At 35.2% G+C, this 20,384-nt stretch overlaps 1 long non-coding RNA gene across 1 annotated transcript; it reads right to left on the reverse strand.

Moving 5' to 3' along the window:
* Positions 1-101: 101 nt before the first annotated feature.
* On the reverse strand, positions 102-19,756 carry LOC116421819. Its single transcript, XR_004232357.1, has 3 exons — positions 19,066-19,756; positions 2,934-3,039; positions 102-823 (listed from the first exon to the last, which is right to left on the reverse strand). It is a non-coding gene; the product is annotated as an uncharacterized LOC116421819 (long non-coding RNA).
* Positions 19,757-20,384: the final 628 nt, after the last annotated feature.

Genomic DNA, 20,384 nt, shown 5'->3' on the forward strand with positions numbered 1-20,384 from the left:
ATCATTGAGGCTTTCTGGATCCATAAATGAGGTTCCCCCACAGTCAATCTGGTCTGAGAGAGGGATAACAAAAGAAAAGTAAGGAAGAATGGGGACTGGGATAGGTGAAATAAAAAGAAAAATCATAGTTTTTCCTTTCCTTCACACCCCATAGGGTCACCTTAGTGGATGGAGTGAACCATTAGGACTCCAGTTCATTAAGGATGGTCTTCTCTGAACTAGTTGATTGAGACCATATGTTGTTGGAGTCTGGATCCCAGGATTGGGTTTTATCCTTCTATTCCTAAGCCACCTTCCCATTTAGTTTCCTATGTCCCAGAAATAGAGTAGTAAAATTTCCCTCAAGTCACTCTCCCCAAAAAATAAACCCAGGTCCCAAAATATCATTGTTCCCAGGCCTGGGCACAGAGGAGTATTTATCATAACAGGAGAAAACAGTAATAGACCAGAACTGTCTGTTTGTTCAACTCCAACTTGAATGATACCAAAGATTAAATCTCAGTTTCCAATTGTTTCATGCCAAGGCTGTTATATTTAAGGTCCAAATATGTGCAGCATATGTCATACTGTAGCCTGACAATTACCTCAACCGGCAGTGTCAGACAGATGGTAAACATTACTACCAGGCATACGTACATTTAGAATTAGACATTTAAATAAATTCAGCCCTGTCTTAAGCTTATTAGAAGGATTTCAGGCTGTGAAGCCACTTTGAGCATTGGGAGTAAGAGCATCCCTGAAGAGGCTGCTACATCCTCTGAAGGCAGATGTCAGCTCCTCTAAGCACCTCTGGGCGCCAAAAAGCCAGTGACAGGTCCCATATCTGCAATTAAACCAACGGTACCAATTAAATGAAAAGTAAAGATATTTCATTGCTGTTTTTTTAAGACAATTAGGTACCCCTGTCACCACACTGACAATCAGAGCACCTCAGAATATCCATGAGGCTCTCTTAAAAGCCCCTGCACTTCATAGGGAGATAGAAAAACTAACAAAGGTACCTGCCGAAGGACCAATTCAGAATGTCCCAAGTTGAAAACCTTAGTCTGTGAAAGACTTTTGACAGGATTCTCAAAAACCCCTAATAAAGGCAAATGTCCCTGCCTGGGGATTGAAGGAGCATTTCAGATGAGCATGTCTTAAGGTTTTGTGTTTTTTTCCTCCAAACTACTTAAAAGGCACTCTTTGCACTCCTTTAGGGCTTTTGAATCATTTTGGCATAACAACAAGCTTTGGAATGGATTGTGATGCGAAACCAAATCAGGTTACAGACAGGGATTTGGAATTTGAACAGTTCCAAGAAGCAGCCAACCTGTGAGGGAACACAGTATCCCCATGGAGCACACTGATCTTTTTAAAGACTCAGCCTTATATCCATAGTGGAATTTCCCCTTAAAATGTATGTGGTTTTTGTTTTTTTGGGGTTTTTTTGGTTTGTTTATTTGTTTGTTATGTATGTGAGTATGTATGTTTCTTGCTTACAACATTTTCTTTTTTTTTTTTTTTTTTGTTTTTTGTAACAACTCTGATTTAAAAAAATAAGAGCATATTTAAGGAGCTGGGAAAATATCCATAGAATTTTTACTCAATGGAAGAAACACACTTCTTTGCCTGAAGGATAAAAAAGTCCCTGGTAGTGAGGATGGAAAACGCTATCTTTCTGGTAAGGGCTTCATACCACTTTCCTCTTCTGACAAGCCCATCAACAGTTGCACACTCTGAATCAGATTCTCATTCTGAGTAACCCAGTCTTAACAGTTATTACTTTCTATAGCTCAGCACTTCTTCAGGATGAAAAAAATCTCTCCCAGGATCTTCTAAAATGCTTCTTCACCTATAGAATTCACCCTGAGGACCAGGATATAACCACAGTACTATAAATTTCCATGGCATGCCTAAGAGAAGGAATATTTGGGAGGTGATATGAAAGTAACAATTAATTAAAATAACCTTAATCTATAGCCCATTCAGGACTTTTGTTCTACTTTCTTAGATGAACTACAGCAGCATAAGCATGGAGTTTGTTTGTAGGATATGTACCTTCATCAAAAAAGAACTATATTTGGATTTTGATTGCTATCGTAAGAGCAGACTGCTCCAAAGTAGATATCAATTCATTTCAGATAAATATGTATTTATTGAGCAATTAGCATATGCCTATTGCTAATGTTTATTTCTATATAGGTTGTTTTTAAAGGATTGGGGCAAGGAGAATACTTATGTTTTTTCTGGAATAGAGAATTTCCAGAATTCCTAAATTCTCCCTATTGATACAGATTGGCAAATTGTCTGTAATTTAGTCTTTAGAGGGTTGGCTGGGAATACTGAAAAATATAATAAATTAACCATGATTAATGTGTGAGGGAAGGATTTGAACCCAGGATTTCTGGATTCTACAACTAGCTTTCTGACCACTATGCTTTTCATATAAATCATATCTCCCCACTATTAAATTATAAGTTCCTTGAGGACAAAGTCATTTTTCATCTTTTTTAAAACTCCACATTGCCTAGGAAATTCCCTGGCACATATCATCCTTAATAAATACTAGTTAAATTGAATACAATACTTAATAAAAGATACAAAACATTTCCCTACAAATCTAGTGGAAGGAAGGAAACAGGCACTGAATAAGTAGCTACTATGTGTCAGGTACTGGGCTAACTGATTTACAAATTATATTTCATTTGAACCTCACAGTTTGGGATTAAGGTGTTATTAGTTTCATTTTACAATTGAGAAAACTGAGGCAAATGGGGATTTATGACTTGCCTAGGGTCACACAACTACTAACCACGTGAGACCAGATCAGAATCCAGTTCTTCCTGAAGCCCAGAGCTCTATCCGCTACAACACCTAACTGCCTTAAGAAATAGGTAATACCAAGATCTCCAGAGGTTCTAAATGAGGAAACTAAGGCTCAGGAAGCTTACCTGCTTTCTTTGCAGTAGCACTGATACCCAGAGACAGATTTTGAAGTTTGATTTTTCTTGATTCCAAATTCTTCTTGACTGGCATAAAATTAGATTGCCTTGAATTCTAGCAATGAGAAAAGATAGGATATGATGCAGTCCTTACCCTTAGAAACCTTAAAAATCTACTTATGGAGACAACACTTCTATACACGAGACAATAAGAGAACATTACAAGATTGTACATGATTAAAGCTAAATGTAATGCAATCTGATATCTAAGTATATGTCAGTTTTCCACAGGCAATCAGGCAGGAGAAAAACCTGTGTGTACTGGGGAGGTTTTTATACTAGAAGGGGCATGTGAGGAGAGGGTGTGATAGTCATTTCAGTGGTATTAAGGAGACCTCGTCACTGTGTCTTACACACAGCAAACTAAACATTGAATCATGGTAAATTGAAATCACAGATCATCTTGAGCATTCCCTTCTACACAACTGCTTTCTATTCCTTTTTTAAAAAAATAACTTTTTATTGACAGAACCCATGCCAGGGTAATTTTTTACAACATTATCCCTTGCACTCACTTCTGTTCCGATTTTTCCCCTCCCTCCCTCTACCCTCTCCCCCAGATGGCAAGCAGTCCTCCATGTTAAATAGGTTACAGTATATCCTAGATACAATATATGTGTGCAGAACCGAACAGTTCTCTTGTTGCATAGGGAGAATTGGATTCAGAAGGTAAAAATAACCTGGGAAGAAAAACAAAAATGCAAACAGTTTACATTCATTTCCCAGTGTTCTTTCTTTGGGTGTAGCTGCTTCTGTCCATCCTTGATCAATTGAAACTGAGTTAGGTCTTCTCTTTGTCGAAGAAATCCACTTCCATCAGAATACATCCTTGTACAGTATCGTTGTTGAGGTATATAATGATCTCCTGGTTCTGCTCATTTCACTTAGCATCAGTTCATGTAAGTCTCGCCAATCCTCTCTGTATTCATCCTGCTGGTCATTTCTTACAGAAAAATAATATTCCATAACATTCAATTTAAACATAACAATTTACCCAATCATTCTCCAATTGATGGGCATCCATTCATTTTCCAGCTTCTAGCCACTACAAAGAGGGCTGCCACAAACATTTCGGCACATACAGATCCCTTTCCCTTCTTTAGTATCTCTTTGGAATATAAGCCCCGTAGAAACACTGCTGGATCAAAGGGTATGCACAGTTTGATAACTTTTTGAACTGCTTTCTATTCCTGAAGTGTTCTCCTCTCTCACCTCTACTTCTTTTGAACCTTTGCCAACCTTCAAGACCCTCCTTCCATCTTTTGAATGAAGCTTTTGCTGTTTTCTATACCACCACCACTACTACCACCACCCTGAACCCTTCCCTTCAAGGTACTCAATCTGCTTTTTATATTGTATACATATATATACATCTATGTGTATATATATAAAATACACACACGATATTTACATATATTTACATATGTGTATTGTATATATTTGTAGATCTATACATTATCTTCTTCATTAGAATATAAGTCCCTGAAGGAAAGAATGGTTTCACTTTTGTTCTTGTGTTCTTGGAACCTAGCATAATGTCTGGTACGGAGTATGTATTTAATAAATGATGCTCAAAGGGAGAATCAAGTCCAAAAATATTTTACTTTTATGACTCAGATAAATGTAATCTTAAGATCTTATTGAATATATCCATGTATATTTTACTTCAATAGATTGATGGTCTTTTATTTTGTCGGGGGTGAGTCTTCTTTCCATTGAAGAAGATTGCAATCTTTGTGTAATTTAGTGGATTGTTTATCAGAGTTTCTATGACAAAAAAGTTGGAAGAAGGAAGGAAGGAAGGAAGGAAGGAAGGAAGGAAGGAAGGAAGGAAGGAAGGAAGGAAGGAAGAAACTACAGCCAAGTTGGTAATGTCCCTCTCCAAACTCAGTGACTTTTTGTAGGATGTACACCTTTTAAAACCCCACAATGCCTAGGAAGTTCCCCTGGCACATAACATCCACTAAGCCATACTTGAAGTTTTGACAAGTTGGTAGAAATTACAAGAAATTGATTTCCACTTGCTCTGCTTTCTAGAACTGCCATCACCACACCAAAATGAGGGGAAAGAGGAGGATTTTAGTGGAGGCATCTATTCAATAAAATTATAAAACTGGCTTGTTATATCAGGTACCACAAATACTACCTTCTGAATTGATGTAGTGTATAATGATTCCCATTTCCCCAAGATGTTTCAAGGATGCCTGTGTAATGGCCCTTCCAATGATGTGTCCTGTTGTTTTATTAACTACCTTACAAATTTTAAGTGTATCTACATTCAGGCCCTCCCTGTGCAAAATAATGAAGCTGGTAAACCTAGTTTGGATACCTGCTATCTCTCCTTCATCCAATCTATCACTTTAGCCATTTTTTGCCTCCATTCACTTCCAGTGGATAACCAATATCCACCACTGTGGCAGTTCACTCAGCTCCACCTTCCCCAGTAGTTCTATTTTCTTCCTGGCCTCATATGAGCATGTCATATTTAATGTTTCCCTACTTCAAAACTCCTCTGTCAATTATTCCATCCCTTCTGCTAAATGACTAGTTCCCAAATAATCCAATTTGTTATAATGTCCAATTTAATAAGCATTCATTTTATGGCTATTATGATAAAATACCAGGTGCTACAGGGAATATAATTAAGATACCATCACTCTTTTCACCTATCTTGCCAAGCCCAATGTCATGCTATTTTCATGTATGTCATTTTCTTTCCTTCCTCCACTTCTGGTCCACACTGAGCCTTTAGTTACTATAATCCTCCTGGGCTCTGAATGTTTGAGGGAACATTCACTTTCTCTGCCCCATCTCAACCCAACCATATCACTTTCCTGTCATTTCTGTGCCATGCCATCTTCTCTCCAATCCCAATTGCTGATCCAGACTCAATCTCCCACCCATAAAATCTTAGGTTTTGATTAAGGACCATGAGTCTTATTTTACCTGGTTTCAAGTCTATCACACCTCTTCCCACCATCTGTATGTCATGATATAATTTTAATGCTTTTCTCAGCCCCTATTTTCTAATTCTAATTCTGAACAGAAATTAATCAATACTGCCTTTCCTCAAAAGAACATGTCAATTGTTTATTCTAGGATTCCAATCATTTTATCTGTATTCTCTGTTAAAAATCTTTCTCCCTGGCTACCACTTTCTTACATGTACTGTCTTCCTACTAGATGATAAGTTTGTCAAAGGTAGGGATAACTTTTTATATTTGAATACCTGGCACATAATATAATCCTTGGCACATTTTAAACACATAACTCATTGATATTCATTCTAGGAGTTTATAACCCAATAATTGATGCTATTTTTCCCAAATAGAATTTGCTGATATATGCATTAACCCAAGCAACTCATAGAATTGTGAAATCTATGAATGTCAGAGCTGAAATAAATCACAGAGGCAGCATGGTATAATAGAAAGAGTTCTGTCTTTGGAGTCACATGAGCTGAGTTCAAATCCCATCTATGACAGTTATTATATATACTGTGTGATCTTGGATACCTTTCTGGGTCTTAGTTTTCTTTTCCACAAAATGAAGGAACTAGATTAGATGATTTATGAGGTCCCTTCTAGTTTCTCAATCCATGAGTTTATAATCCTAAATCTCTTATTTTACCAGTGGGAATTGATAGTAAGAGTGAAAAGTACTTGTCCAAGGTTATATACTTATTTAGCAGCTTAGCCAGAGTTATAAGCATAAGTTATAAGTTATAACACTTTAAGTCAGTTATAAACCTGACACTTAGGGGCTTGTTGATGAATTGATTGGAGGATAAGGAAAAACTTTGGTGCTATTCAGATCATTCACTCGCTTATGATGAATTACTCCTGTATTTCTTATGGAAAACAACTTTTATTCTCATTCATGCTATCTTGAATGAACAGCATGCCTTATTTAATACAAATCACAAATGATTCTCTCCCACGATAATATTTTTTAAAACCTCTTAATAATGAGAGAGTGCTATGCAACTCTGTCTCCAAATCTGACTTTAATAATGAATTCATTTGAAGATTTGGGACAGTTATATTTAATATACCTACCTTTAAATAGTATTAAAGAGGCTATACTGAGTAATGTGTATGGATAGCTATTTGACTTGCCAAGTAGGTAATCCCTCACTTTCATAATATCAGACAATGTTGTATGTTAATTCTTTTTCTTATATCTTCCTCCTGTGTGAAGAGTTATCATCTCCATTGCAGCTTTCAAGTGATACATATGATGCTTTGTCATCTAGACTGATGGAACTTGTTACCTCAATAGATGAGTCAGTCTAAAAATACAAATAGTTTTCCAAAAGACATAAATTCATAAATGTTTTTTCCTTCTTACTAAAATTAAGGTGCTTGTAGTTATATGTCAAACCCTTTGTGGTTGATGTCAGACAGGATTATCATGCTTTTTTTTTCATTGTAACCAGGAGAAACAAAATAGTGATCATGAAAGATCATAACACTGAATTTAAGGGTCAATCTTTATTCTTAAGTCATTAATATTCTGAATTTGTATTTGTTCATATATATGGTGGTACTGGGGCCAATTTTTTATGACTCCACAGTGACATATTAGCTATAGCAGCATAAAACTGTTTTTATCTATGTAGGGGAAATCAAGTTGTTATATACTTATACTAATTATTCTAATAAAGATATAAGCTATTTTATGCTATCAGAAAAATAGGTATAATAATAATAATAGTTAATATTTATATGGTCCTTTAAAATATTAGCCATTTTATACTCACAACAATCCTAGGAGGTAGGCACTATTATATTATAACACCCATTTTACAATGAGAAAACTGAGGTTAAGTGACTTGCCCAAGATTATGTGTGTGTGTGTGTGTGTGTGTATGGTGTCAGATCTGAATTCAGACTTTCCAGACTCCAGGTGCCAATTAGCTGTCTCATTTCCCATTACTCTCAATATCTGCATTGTTTCAAACACAGGCATGCCTAAAAAACTAAAGTTTCAGAATGTATTGTTTAGGATCTAGCTGTGGCTAACATTATTTCAGAGTCACCACTGCCCAGCCTGTGCACTAGCCTCTGTATGCAAGACTTTACCACACAGTCTATAAGTTCAGGAACATGAGTGAGTGAGTCCTCTTCTCACTTTTATGTGCTCTCTACAAAGAGAGAGAAATAAAGAGAGGGAGAGATGGGGGGAGAGAGAGAGAAAAAAAAGACACAGAGAGACAGACAGAGAGAGAGAGAGAGAGAGAGAGAGAGAGAGAGATGCTTTAGTTTTCTCAACCACAAAATGGGGATAATAATAGCAGCTACTTGCCATCATTATTGTGAAAATCAAATGAGATAATATTTGTAAAGAGCTTAGTACACTGTCTGGCACATAATGGATGCTTAAAATGGTACATATTAAACAAATAATAAATGTTTTTTTTACTCATTCATATTCATTCTATTCATCATTCTCTTTCCTTCCTTTCAGGGATTGGAGAAGGCATATTAAAGTGTATTTGGATAGTACTTTTGGTAAGGTAGTTGAAAAAATATCATCCTTTAAGAATATGAAAAGTGAGCTTTGTACAAAAATTTAACTAAAATGGTAAATGTTGAATTTAAAGATAGATTATTTGCTTTATAAAGATTCCAAGGATGAGCAGCATCACAGCATGACAGAAAAAATTCTGACTTTGGCAATAGAAGGGATCAAGTTTTGAATCACTTTTAGGACACTCACTTGCTATGAGAATGGCACTTATACTTTCTGAGATTGTTTTACTACATATAAAAAGTGAATAATATCCCAGCTTTTTACACATTTAATAGATTTTGTTGTTGTTGTTGAACTGAATTCACATGTATAAACAACTGTAACCTCTTAAAATTGGAATAATATTGCTTTTACCTATCTTATAAAATTGTGAGAATCAAGTTAAAATTTTGAAAAATATTTTTTAAAACTTAAAATACAGAATTTCACCTGTTATCCTTTAAAATGCCCATCCTTCATGTTATTAAAATGCAATTAATTTTAGATAAACTAGCCTTATAAGCAAATTTACAGAAGCCTCTCTATATATTATCAAGTTATGGCAAATAAGTAATAAATCATTGCAGGCAGAGTGTGATATCTTCACATTGTCTATATGACATAGACATGGAGAGAAGGAATCGTTTCTTTTTTTTTTACTTTTTTATTTTAAATTTCTTTTTTTAATTTAAAGAATAAAACAAGCATATCCATAAATCCACAAATCAATTATGTACAACTAGCTATATTTTTAAATATATAATAGAGTTTTAAAATAAATTTCTTTTTTTCCTTCTATTTCAATTCATTTTTTCCATTCTATTTCTTTCTTCCCCCTCTCCCTGTCATAGAAATGGCTACCATAGACAGAGATAAGTAGATAGATAGATAGATAAATAGATGATAGATAGACAGAAATTTTTAGACTTAAACATTTAGATAGAGAGCAGATTAGTGGAAGGCTTCTTCAGTATCCTTTTTTCCAGAGTAAACAAAGAATCTTCATTCATCCAGAGTTTGAATCCAAAGGAAAGAGGGAATGGAGAGAATTTTGGGGCTCCATAAGCAACTTGTGACCATCCAAAATCAATGAAGGGTCTTTACAGTTCCTTCAACAATATAATATACTATGGAGCTAGGACAAAGCTGGGATATAACACCTAGAATGTCATGTTAATAGGACTTCTATACTGTGTGTGGGTGTGGGTGGGTGGGTATGGGTGGGTGTATGGATGGGTGTATGGATGTGTGGGTGTATAATTGTTGTTTGACCATCTTTCTCAAAGAGAACCATAACCTCAGGGAGATAATGCCATGGCATGAAAAGGAATTGGATTTAAGTGAGGGAGCATTGAGCAAGGTCATCTGCCTCACTTTCCCTTCCAGAGCCATCTGGATCCAGTGGTCAGATAGAGATCAAAACAACTGGAGATGGTGCTCTATGTAATGGGAGATGTTGGCCTTTTTAAGCTATCCATTTAGTGATTAAGGCTCATTGAGTCACACACACACTAAACAAATAAATAAATAAAATAATTTAAGGGGGGAAGACTCTCAAGGTTTCTGGCCAAAACAGAAATGTTTGCTACTTACATTCAATCTGAGTCATATGTGTGTGTATATGTGTATGTATGTATGTATGTATATGTATTTTTAATTAAAGCTTTTTATTTACAAAACATGTGCATGAACAATTTTTACAACATCGACCCTTGCAAAACCTTTTATTCCAAATTTTCCCCTCCTTCCCCCCATCCCCTCTCCTCCCCTAGCTGGCAGGTAGTCCAATACATGTTAAATATGTTAAAATACATATTAAATCCAAATATATATATATATGTATATATATATATATATACACACATTTTTATACAGTTATCTTGTTGCAAAAAAAAAAATCAGTTCAAGAAGGAAGAAAAACAAAAACTGAGAAAGAAAACAAATTGCAATCAAATAACAACAGAGAGAGTGAAAATGCTATGTTGTGTTCCACACTGTTCCCACAGTTCTCTCTCTGGGTATAAATGGCTATCTTCATCACTGAATAAGTGGAACTGCTTTGAATCATCTCATTGTTGAAGAAAGCCAAGTCTATCAGAATTGAGTGTCCTACAATCTTGTTGTTGCCTTATATAATGATCTCCTGGTTCTGCTCATTTCACCTAACATCAGTTTGTGTAGATCTCTCCAAGCCTCTCTGCAATCATCCTGCTGGTAAACTTAAATATTCCATTAACATTCATATACCATAATTTATTCAGTCATTCTCCAATTGATGGGCATCTATTCAGTATCCAGTTTCTTGCCACTATAAATAGGGCATCCATGAATATTTTTACACATGTGGGTCCTTTTCCCTCCTTTAACATATTATTGGGATATAATCCCAGTAGAAACACTGCTCGATCAAAGGGTATGCACAGCTTGATAACTTTTTGAGCATAGTTCCAAACTGCTTTTCAGAATAGCTGGATCCATTACAGGTCCACCAACAATGTATCAATGTCCCAGTTTTCCTATATCCTCTTCAACATTGGTCATTATAATTTCCTGTCATCTTAGCCAATCTGGCAGATATGTAGTGGTATGTCAGAGTTGTCTTAATTTGCATTTCTCTGATCAATAGTGATTTGGAGCACGTTTTCATGTGACTACAAATAGTTTCAATTTCTTCATCTGAAAATTGTCTCTTCATATCTTTTGATTATTAATTGGAGAATGGCTTGAACTATTATAAATTTGAGTCAATTCTCTTTATATTTTAGAAATGAGGCCTTTATCAAATCCTTTGTATGTAAAAATGTTTTCCCAGTTTATTCCTTCCCTTCTAATCTTGTCTACATTAGCTTTGTTTGTACAAAAATTTTTTTAATATAATCAAAATTATCTATTGTGTGATCAATAATGATCTCTAAATCTTCTTTGGTCACAAATTCCTTTCTCCTCCACAAATCTAAGATATAAACTATCCTATGTTTTTCTAATTTGATCATAATATCATTCTTTATGTCTAGGATCAGGGGTCCTCAAACTTTTTAAATAGGGGGACAGTTCACTGTCCCTCAGACTGTTGGAGGGCCAGACTACAATAAAAACAAAAACTTTGTTTTGTGGGCCTTTAAATAAAGAAACTTCATAGCCCTGGGTGAGGGGGATAATTGTCCTCAGCTGCTGCATCTGGCCCGAGGGCTGTAGTTTGAGGATCCCTGCCTCTAGATCATAAACCCATTTTGACCTGATCTTGGTATACGGTGTTAGGTGTGGATCTATGCCTACTTTCTGCCATACTAGTTTCCAATTTTCCCAGAAGTTTTTGTCAAATAGTGAATTCTTATTCCAAAAGCTGGAGTCTTTGGATTTCTCAAATATTAGATTGCTATAGTCATTAACTATTTTGTTCTGTTCTGATCACTTCTGATCAACTTCTTTACTTCTTAGTCAATACCAAATGGTTTTGATGAATGCTGCTTTATAATATAGTTTTACATCTGGTACAGCTAGGGCACCTTCATTTGCTTTTCTCTTCATTAATTCCTTTGAAATTCTTAACCTTTTGTTCTTCCAGATGAATTTTGTTATTTTTTCTAGGTCAGTAAAATAGGTTCTTGGGAGTTGAATTGTATAACACTAAATAAATAGATTAGGTAGTATTGTCATCTTTATTATATTTGCTCAATCTATCCAAGAGCACTTGATATTTTTCCAATTGCTTAGATCTGACTTTGTGTGGAAAGTGTTTTGTAGTTTTGCTTATATAGTTCTTGACTTTCCCTTGGCAGATAGATTCCCAAATATTTTATACTGTCAACAGTTATTTTAAATGGAATTTCTCTTTGTATCTCTTGCTGTTGAATTTTGTTAGTGATATATAAGAATGCTTATGATTTATGTGGATTTATTTTGTAACTTGCCGCTTTGCTAAAGTTGTGGATTGCTTCTAATAGTTTTTTAGTTGATTCTCTCAGATTTTCTAAGTGTACCATCAAATCATCTGCAAAGAGTGATAATTTGGTTTCCTCATTACCTACTCTAATTTCTTTAATCTCTTTTTCTTCTCTTATTGCCAAAGCTGACATTTTTAATACAATATTGAATAGTAATGGTGATAGTGGGCAACCTTGTTTTACCCTGATATTATTGGGAATGGTTCCAGTTTATCCCCATTGCATGTGATGCTTGCTGATATTTTTAAATAGATGCATCTATTGAGATAATCATATGGTTTTTGTTAATTTGGTTATTGATATAGTTGATTATGCTAATAGTTTTCCTAATATTGAACTAGCCCTCCATTACTTGGTTGTGGTGTATTGTCCTGGAGATGATTTTCTGTAATCTCTTTGCTAATATTTTATTTAAGATTTTTGCATCAATATTCATTAGGGAGATTGATGTATAGTTTTCTTTCTCTGTTTTAGTCCTACCTGATCATTCCCTTTTTTTTTTTTTCAAATAGCTTATATAGTATTTGAGTTAATTGTTCTTTAAATGTTTGATAGAATTTATATGTAAATCCATCTGGTCCTGGGGATTTTTACTTAGGGAGTTGATTAATAGCTTGTTCTATTTCTTTTTCTAAAATGGGACTATTTAAGTAATTTATTTCTCCTTCTGTTAATCTGGGCAATTTATATTTTTGTAGGTATTTCTATATTTCACTTAGATCATCAAATTTATTGGCATAAAGTTGGGTAAAACAACTTCTAATTATTGCTCTAATTTCCTCTTCGTTGGTGGAAAGTTCTCCCTTTTCATTTTTGAGACTAACAACTTGATTTTCCTCTTTCCTTTTTCTAATCAAATTAACTAAAGGTTTATCTATTTTACAGGGTTTTTTCATAAAACTAACATCTTAGTTTTATTTATTAATTCAATAGTTGTTTTTTTTTACTTTCAGTTTTATTGATCTCTTTTATTTTTAGAATTTCAAGTTTGATATTTGATTGGGGGGGTTAATTTGTTTTTTTTTTCCTAGCTTTTTTAGTTGCATACCCAATTCATTGAGCTTCTCTTTCTGTTTTAAGCCAGTAAGCATCTAGAGATAGAAAATTTTTCCTTATTATCACTTTGTCTACATCCCACAAATTTTGGTAGGTTGTCTCATTATTGTTATTCACTTGGATGAAATTATGATTGCATCTATTATTTGCCTCTTCATTCTTTAGGCTGAGATTATTTAGTTTCCAATTACTTTTTGGTCTATTTTTCCCTGGACTTTTATTGAATATAATTTTTATTACACTGTGATATGAAAAAAATGCACTTACTATTTCTGCCTTTCTGCATTTGATTTTGAAGGTTTTATGTCCTAATATATGGTCAGTTTTTGTATAGGTTCCATGAACTGCTGAGAATAAAGTGTACTCCATTCAATTTTCTCCAAAGATCTATCATACCTAACTATTCTAGTATTCTATCTATTTCTTTAACTTCTTTCTTATTTATTTTGTGGTTTGATTTATCTAGTTCTGACAGAGCAAGGTTGATATCTCCCACTATTGGAGTTTTGCTATCTATTTCTTCTGGCAACTCAATTGACTTCTCCTTTAGGAATTTAGATGTTACACCACTCGGTGCATATATGTTGAATATTGATATTGCTTCATTATCTATGGTACCCTTTATCAAGATATAGTTTCCTTCCTTATCTCTTTTAGATCAAATTTTGCTTTTGCTTGATCTGAGATCAGGATGGCTACCCCTGCTTTTTAAATTTATATTTCACATGAAATATAATAGATTCTGCTCCAGCCTTTTATTTTTACCCTATATGTATTGCTCTACTTTAAATGTGTTACTTGTAAATAACTTATTGTGGGCTTCTGGCTTTTAATCCAGTCTGCTATCTGCTTACGCTTTATGGGAGAGTTCACCCCATTCCCATTTACAGTTAAAACTACTAATTCTGTATTTTTGCCATCTTAGTAACCCCAAATTATACTTTTCTCTTTCCTTTTCCATTTTCCCTCCTCCCCAGTACTTTACTTATGAGCATTACTTGCCAAGCAGTCTTCCCCCTTTAGAGACCCTTCTCTTTTCTTATACCTTTTCCCTACTAGTTTTGTTTTCCCTTCTATTTAGCCTGCCCCTTCCCTTTTCCTCTTTCCCCTCCCACTTTTCTATAGTGTGAGAGAAGTTTCTTGGTGAAACCAAAAATATCTAATATTCTTTCTTTGAGCCAAATCTGATGAGAGTAGGATTCATGCAATATTCATCACCCTTCCTTCTTTCCCTCAATTATAATAGATTTTTCTTTGCCTTGTCCTGAGATGTAATTTCTCTCATTTTACTTCCACTTTCCTTCCTTTTTTTTGTTACAATCCCCTTTCCACCTCTTGTTTCTTTTTTATATTACAACAGTAAAATCAGATTATACATGTACTCTCTTGTCTATACCCATAACAAAAATACAGTTCTCAAGAGTTTTATTTTTTTCCTTTTTACCTTTTTTATGCTTCTCTTGAGTTTTATATTTGGAGGCCAATTTTTTTGTTTAGTTCTGGTCTTTTCATCAAAAATAAATGGAATTCAACAGTTTCATTGAATGTCCATCTTCTTCCCTGAAAGATAATGCTTAGTTTAGCAGGGTAATTTATTCTTGGCTGAAATCCAAGTATCTCCACGTTTCAGAATATCAGATTCCAGGCCCTTTGATCCTTTAAAGTGGAAGCTTCTAAATCCTGAGCAATCCTTATTGTGGCTCCTCAGTATCTAAATTATTTGTTTCTGGCTGCTTGTAATAGTTTTTCCTTGATTCAGTAGTTCTGAAATTTAGCCACAATATTCCTTTGGGTTTTAATTTTGGGGTTTCTTTCAGGAGGTGTTTGGTGAATTCTTTCAATGGTCATTTTACCTTCTGATTCTAAGATATCCAGGCAGAACTCTTAGATGATTTCCTTAAAAATAGTGTGTAGGCTCTTTTTTTAATCATGTATTTCAGAGAGTCCAATAATCCTTAGGTTGTCTCTCCTAGATCAATTTTCTAGGTTGGTTGTTTTCCCAATTAGGCATTTTACATTTTTTAGTATTTTTTCTTTTTCTTTTTCTTTCTTTTTTTTTTGGTTTTGCTTGATTGATTCTTGTTTCATTGAATCATTTGTTTCCATTTGTTCAGTTCTGAAATTTAGTGAATTATTTTCTTCATTTACTTTTTTTTACTTCTTTTTGTATTTGTCCAATTTAATTTTTAAATGAGTTGTTTTGTTCTATGGAATTTTTTTTTCCATTTCACAAATTCCAATTCACAAATCCAATTCACAAAAAAATCTGTTTTTCTGGGAATTGCTTTCTTTTTTCATTTTATCAAATCTATCTTTTAATGAGTTATATGACTTTCCCAAACCCTCTTGAAAAGTTTTCATTTCCTTTCCCCATTTTTCTTCTGGCTCTCTTTTAAGATCCTTTTTAATTTCTTCTAGGAGAGTCTTGTGTGATGGGGATCAGATTATATTGCCTTTTGGGGCTTCATCTGGAGACAATCTGCCTTTAGTCTCCTCAGGTTTTGAAATCTGTTCTTCTCTTTTACCATAAAAACTGTTTATTGTCAGAGTTCTCTTTCCTTTTTTACTCATTTTTTATAAAAAAGTTAAGGTCTGCTTTTAGGGCAGGGGAGGTTTTCCAGGCTTCCTCTACAAGTAGCAGCTTCCTATTTAAGCTGCGCTGGGTCAGTGGTGACTCACTCCCGGTGCTGAGTGGGTATGGCCAGGTCCCCTGAGATTCTGGCGTTTTGAGGTTCATTATTTATCCTTTGTGTTTGTGTTGAATGTTTTCTAATTTCTCTATTTATCTACTGGCTTGCAGCCAGGGCAGAGTGGCTAATATTGTTGTAGATTCCTGTAGATTCCTCCTTGATCCTCTGTCCTGTGAAGTCTGCACTGCCTTGTGGTGTCTACACCACCCAGGACTCTGTGCTGTCTGCCCTGGCATCTGTGCTCAGCTGCTTGTGCTCAGGTACTTCCCTTCTGTTTCTGATTGAAACAGACTTTTTCTGGTCTGTTTCCTTCCCATAAATTCTCCACCCTGTGGAGTCTGCATAGCCCCTGGACTTTGCACTGTCTGCACTGAGGTCTGTCCTCAGCTGCTTGTGTTTGCTTGTCTCCCTCCCATTTCCAATTGAAAAAGACCTTTTCTAGTGATCTTCAAAATTATCTTCTGCTGATAATTTGTTACACTCCCAATATTTGTGGATTTTGCTGGTCCAGAGCTAATTCAGAGGCTGGATTTGCTAATTAGTCTGAGAGTTTTAGGAGAGGGTCAGAAAGAAATGTATGTCCTCTTTGCCATCTTGGCTCTGCCCCCAGAAGTCTTGTATTTTTAATATATATGTAGAATTATTTTATAAAAACTTCTTTCTCTGGATGCAGATAGATAGCTTTTTCATGTATCCTTTATTTTTAATATGTGTATTTATAATAGTTAACATGATTTAGTTCTTAAAACAATCATTATTGTTACTGTATACAATGTCCTCTTGGTTCAACTTACTTTGCTCTTCATCATTTAATGTAAGTCTTTCCATACTTTCTAACATCATTGAATTCATTATTTTTTAATAGCACAATAGTATTCCATCACAACCATAAACCACAACTTGTTCAGCTATTTCCAGTTTATGGGTATTCCTGCAATTTCCAGTACTTTGATAAATGGACCTTGATTTCAGAGAAAAAACAATGATCACATCCCTAGATCCTCTTTAATTTCTGAAAAGTTATTCCAGGGCCCTCAGGTCACCTTAGAGACCTTCAGCTTTTGTCTGCCTAAACACAGCCCCAGAGGATAAAATAGGAAATTTTTTAGCACTTGAGCATTTAAATAGAGAGCAGGGTAATTAGTACAAGGTCTCTCTCTCTCCAGGATAAACAAGGAATCTTCATTCATTCAGATCATGAATCCAGAGGGAAAAAGGAATGGAGAGGAAACTTGGACTTCAGAGGCAACTTGTTACCATCCAAAGGGGTTTTTCAGTTCCTTCAACAATTGTGCTATGGAGATAGGGCAAAGCTGGGATATTTTCCTAAAATATTGTGTTAATAGGACTTTTAGGACAATCTGTCCAGGCTTCTTTAGTCACCAAGAGACAGAAGGCATGACAGTATTAACTTTTTAATGAAACTGCATTTTCTAGGTCACTTTGACCCCATGAGCTAGACTTGGTACAGATTCTAAAAATGATGTAATAACATTCTAATAAAATAACTTTCCATCTTACAATAATTCTTTCAATCTTTTTTCTGGGTCAAAAATTTAATGCAGAAAACTCTAAGGTACATGGAAGAAAAAATATTTCTTGTAAACCTCAAGTTTAGTATAAAGGAGCTAAACTCCCTATTGTTTTTTATCCCTGGTGCCTGACACAGCTCTTGGCCCAAAATAAAGGCTTAACAGATGCTTGTTGATTAATTGATTGGCAAAATGAATGTGGAGGTTATGAACTTTCAGCTTTTCCTCACCTATTTGCTTTCAATTGAGCTACATCCCCTTTCATAAAAATCTTGTTCAATCATTTCTGGAATGTTTTACCATTTCCTTTGCCAGCTCATATTACAGATGAGGAAACTGAGGCAGGGTTAAGTGACTTGCCAGGGACCACATTGTGTCTGTGGCAGCTTTTGAACTCAAGTCTTTCTGAGGCCAGGTCCAGCACTCTATCCACTGTACCATGTAGCTGCCCTTCATCATAATAATTTCCAGCATTTATAGAACAGTGTACATATATTACCCTATCTGAGCTTCATAATGACTTTATGCTCTAGATACCATCACTTTTTATTATATTTATCTTCCAAATAGGAAACTGAAGCTTAGAAAAGTTAAATGACTTGACCCTTAATACACAGCTAAAAAGTGTGAGGGGCAGGATTTGAAATAGGACCTGCCTGACTCCAACTCTCACAAACTAATCTGTGTCTCACTGCCTCTCCTGAATGGTGTGACTGGGATTGGGAATATAAGTATAAAGATTCCCCAGGCACTGAGCTCAGGAATCAATTTTCCTTTTTTTTTTTAAATGGATAATGTAAGTTAAATTTTCTCTCAGTTCCTCAAGGTAGTGTTGGCTCATCATGATACTATACCACCCAGTGGCTGAGTGCTGTTCTCCTGGGGAAATGGTAAGGATCTCTAAGTAACCCAAATGCAATTACCAAAGGATTCTCCAAAATGAAATGGTACTTTGTCCATTGGAGATGTGATGCTATTGATGATCTGGTTTCAAATTTAACCATTAGCATCAAACTGGGTTGATTTAACAAAAGTCTAATTTACTGTTTTTATCAATTTGTTGTACTTTCCAAGAACACAGAGGGAGGCTCAGAATCCTAACCACTCAGAACTCTTTCCCCATACCTGTCCCACTGAATGCAAACCAGGAACATGAAAGTGATTCTCCCATTATGGGAAGATGATACATTCCTATGAATCATAAACGTATGCTTTGGGCTGTATATCAGACATTCTGTGAATGGAGCTGTCCCTCACTTTCTTAAAAGAAATTAGTCCAAAAAGAGGCATCATTAAATTGATAAGTATCGATGAATTGTAAGACATGTTCATATAAAATAATTACCAAGTGCCAATTTATTCTCTAGGCAGCCTGGGAACCTCAGAACTTGTGAAGGTTGAAACTCATAGGTGACTTCAGAATAAAGCATCTTTCTTAAACGGAAAAAAAGGAAGGGAGAGAAAGAAAAAAAAAAGAAATAATTAAAGTTTTTAAACTTTTTGAGCCAATACAGAATGAAGGCTTATGCAGTGATGTGCAGTAATGAAGCAGCTTGAGGGCATTAAGGCTTGGTTTAGATCACGACCTCCTAGAGAAACTCCAGTTTCAAGTTTAAGTGTTGTACTCAGAGTTCTAGTCTTCCAGCTACACCCAGGGGGTATAGGGTTCCTAGGACAATAGAGTTTGCACTTCGTTTGCAAGTATAATTAACTAAGAATAAAACTCCTTTTTTTTAACTTTCAGAAATGTTGGGAGAAAGAATTCTAGCAGGAGCATTATATAGCTTTGCTAGAACAGAGCTGGATTTTCTTGTGTGGATTCATTATTTAGAGTTAGAGGATGAAGAGACCATTAGAGGGGATGTACTCCAATACTCTCATTTGAGGAAAATGAAACTTTAAAAGGTCACACATGCAGGAGGGTCAGGATTTAAGCATAGGTGTTTGAACTCCAAGGCTGGCCGGCTCTCCATTTCTCATACGGCTTCCTGTTTGCTTACTTACCAAGCTGAGTTTTCTGATTAGGACAACTCGGATTTTTTGGAAAGCTATAAAAATCAGGAGACAAGACATGTGGCTCAGTGGCTAGAGCACTGGGCCTAGAATCAGGAAGACGTGGACAAGACTCTGGCCAAGACACCAAACCTCTGTTTGCCTCAATCCCTTGGAAAAGGCAATGACAAGCCACTCCATTGTTTTTGCCAAGAAAACTCCCTGGATGGTGTGGTCCATGGGATCACAAATTATTGGGCAAGACAAAAACAACTAAAAGTTCCATTCTGCAGTGGTAGGATTCCTGCCTGTCACTTTAGTTACCATTTGTAGGAAAATCCTTTTTTCTACTTGTCACTCTGTGTGTGTGTATTTTATGTATATTAAATGCCAGAGATATAACTATTTATATGTATATGGGTGTATATATATATGTATATAATATATATTATGCATATATTATATATGTGGATGATATATGGAGAGATAAAAGAGATGAATGGTTAGATAAATAGATAAATATAAGTATAGACTGATAGAGAAAAAGAGAGAAAGAGATGGGATAGAGACAGACAGACAGATGTGTGAAGGAAAAGAGAGATAGATGTACAGATAGATAGATAGAAAGAGTGAGTGAGTGAGTGATTATAGGTCTTTAAAGAACTGAAATTG

The sequence above is a fragment of the Sarcophilus harrisii genome, chromosome 2 (genome assembly GCF_902635505.1).
Source record: "Sarcophilus harrisii chromosome 2, mSarHar1.11, whole genome shotgun sequence".
NCBI classification, from domain to species: Eukaryota; Metazoa; Chordata; class Mammalia; order Dasyuromorphia; family Dasyuridae; genus Sarcophilus; species Sarcophilus harrisii.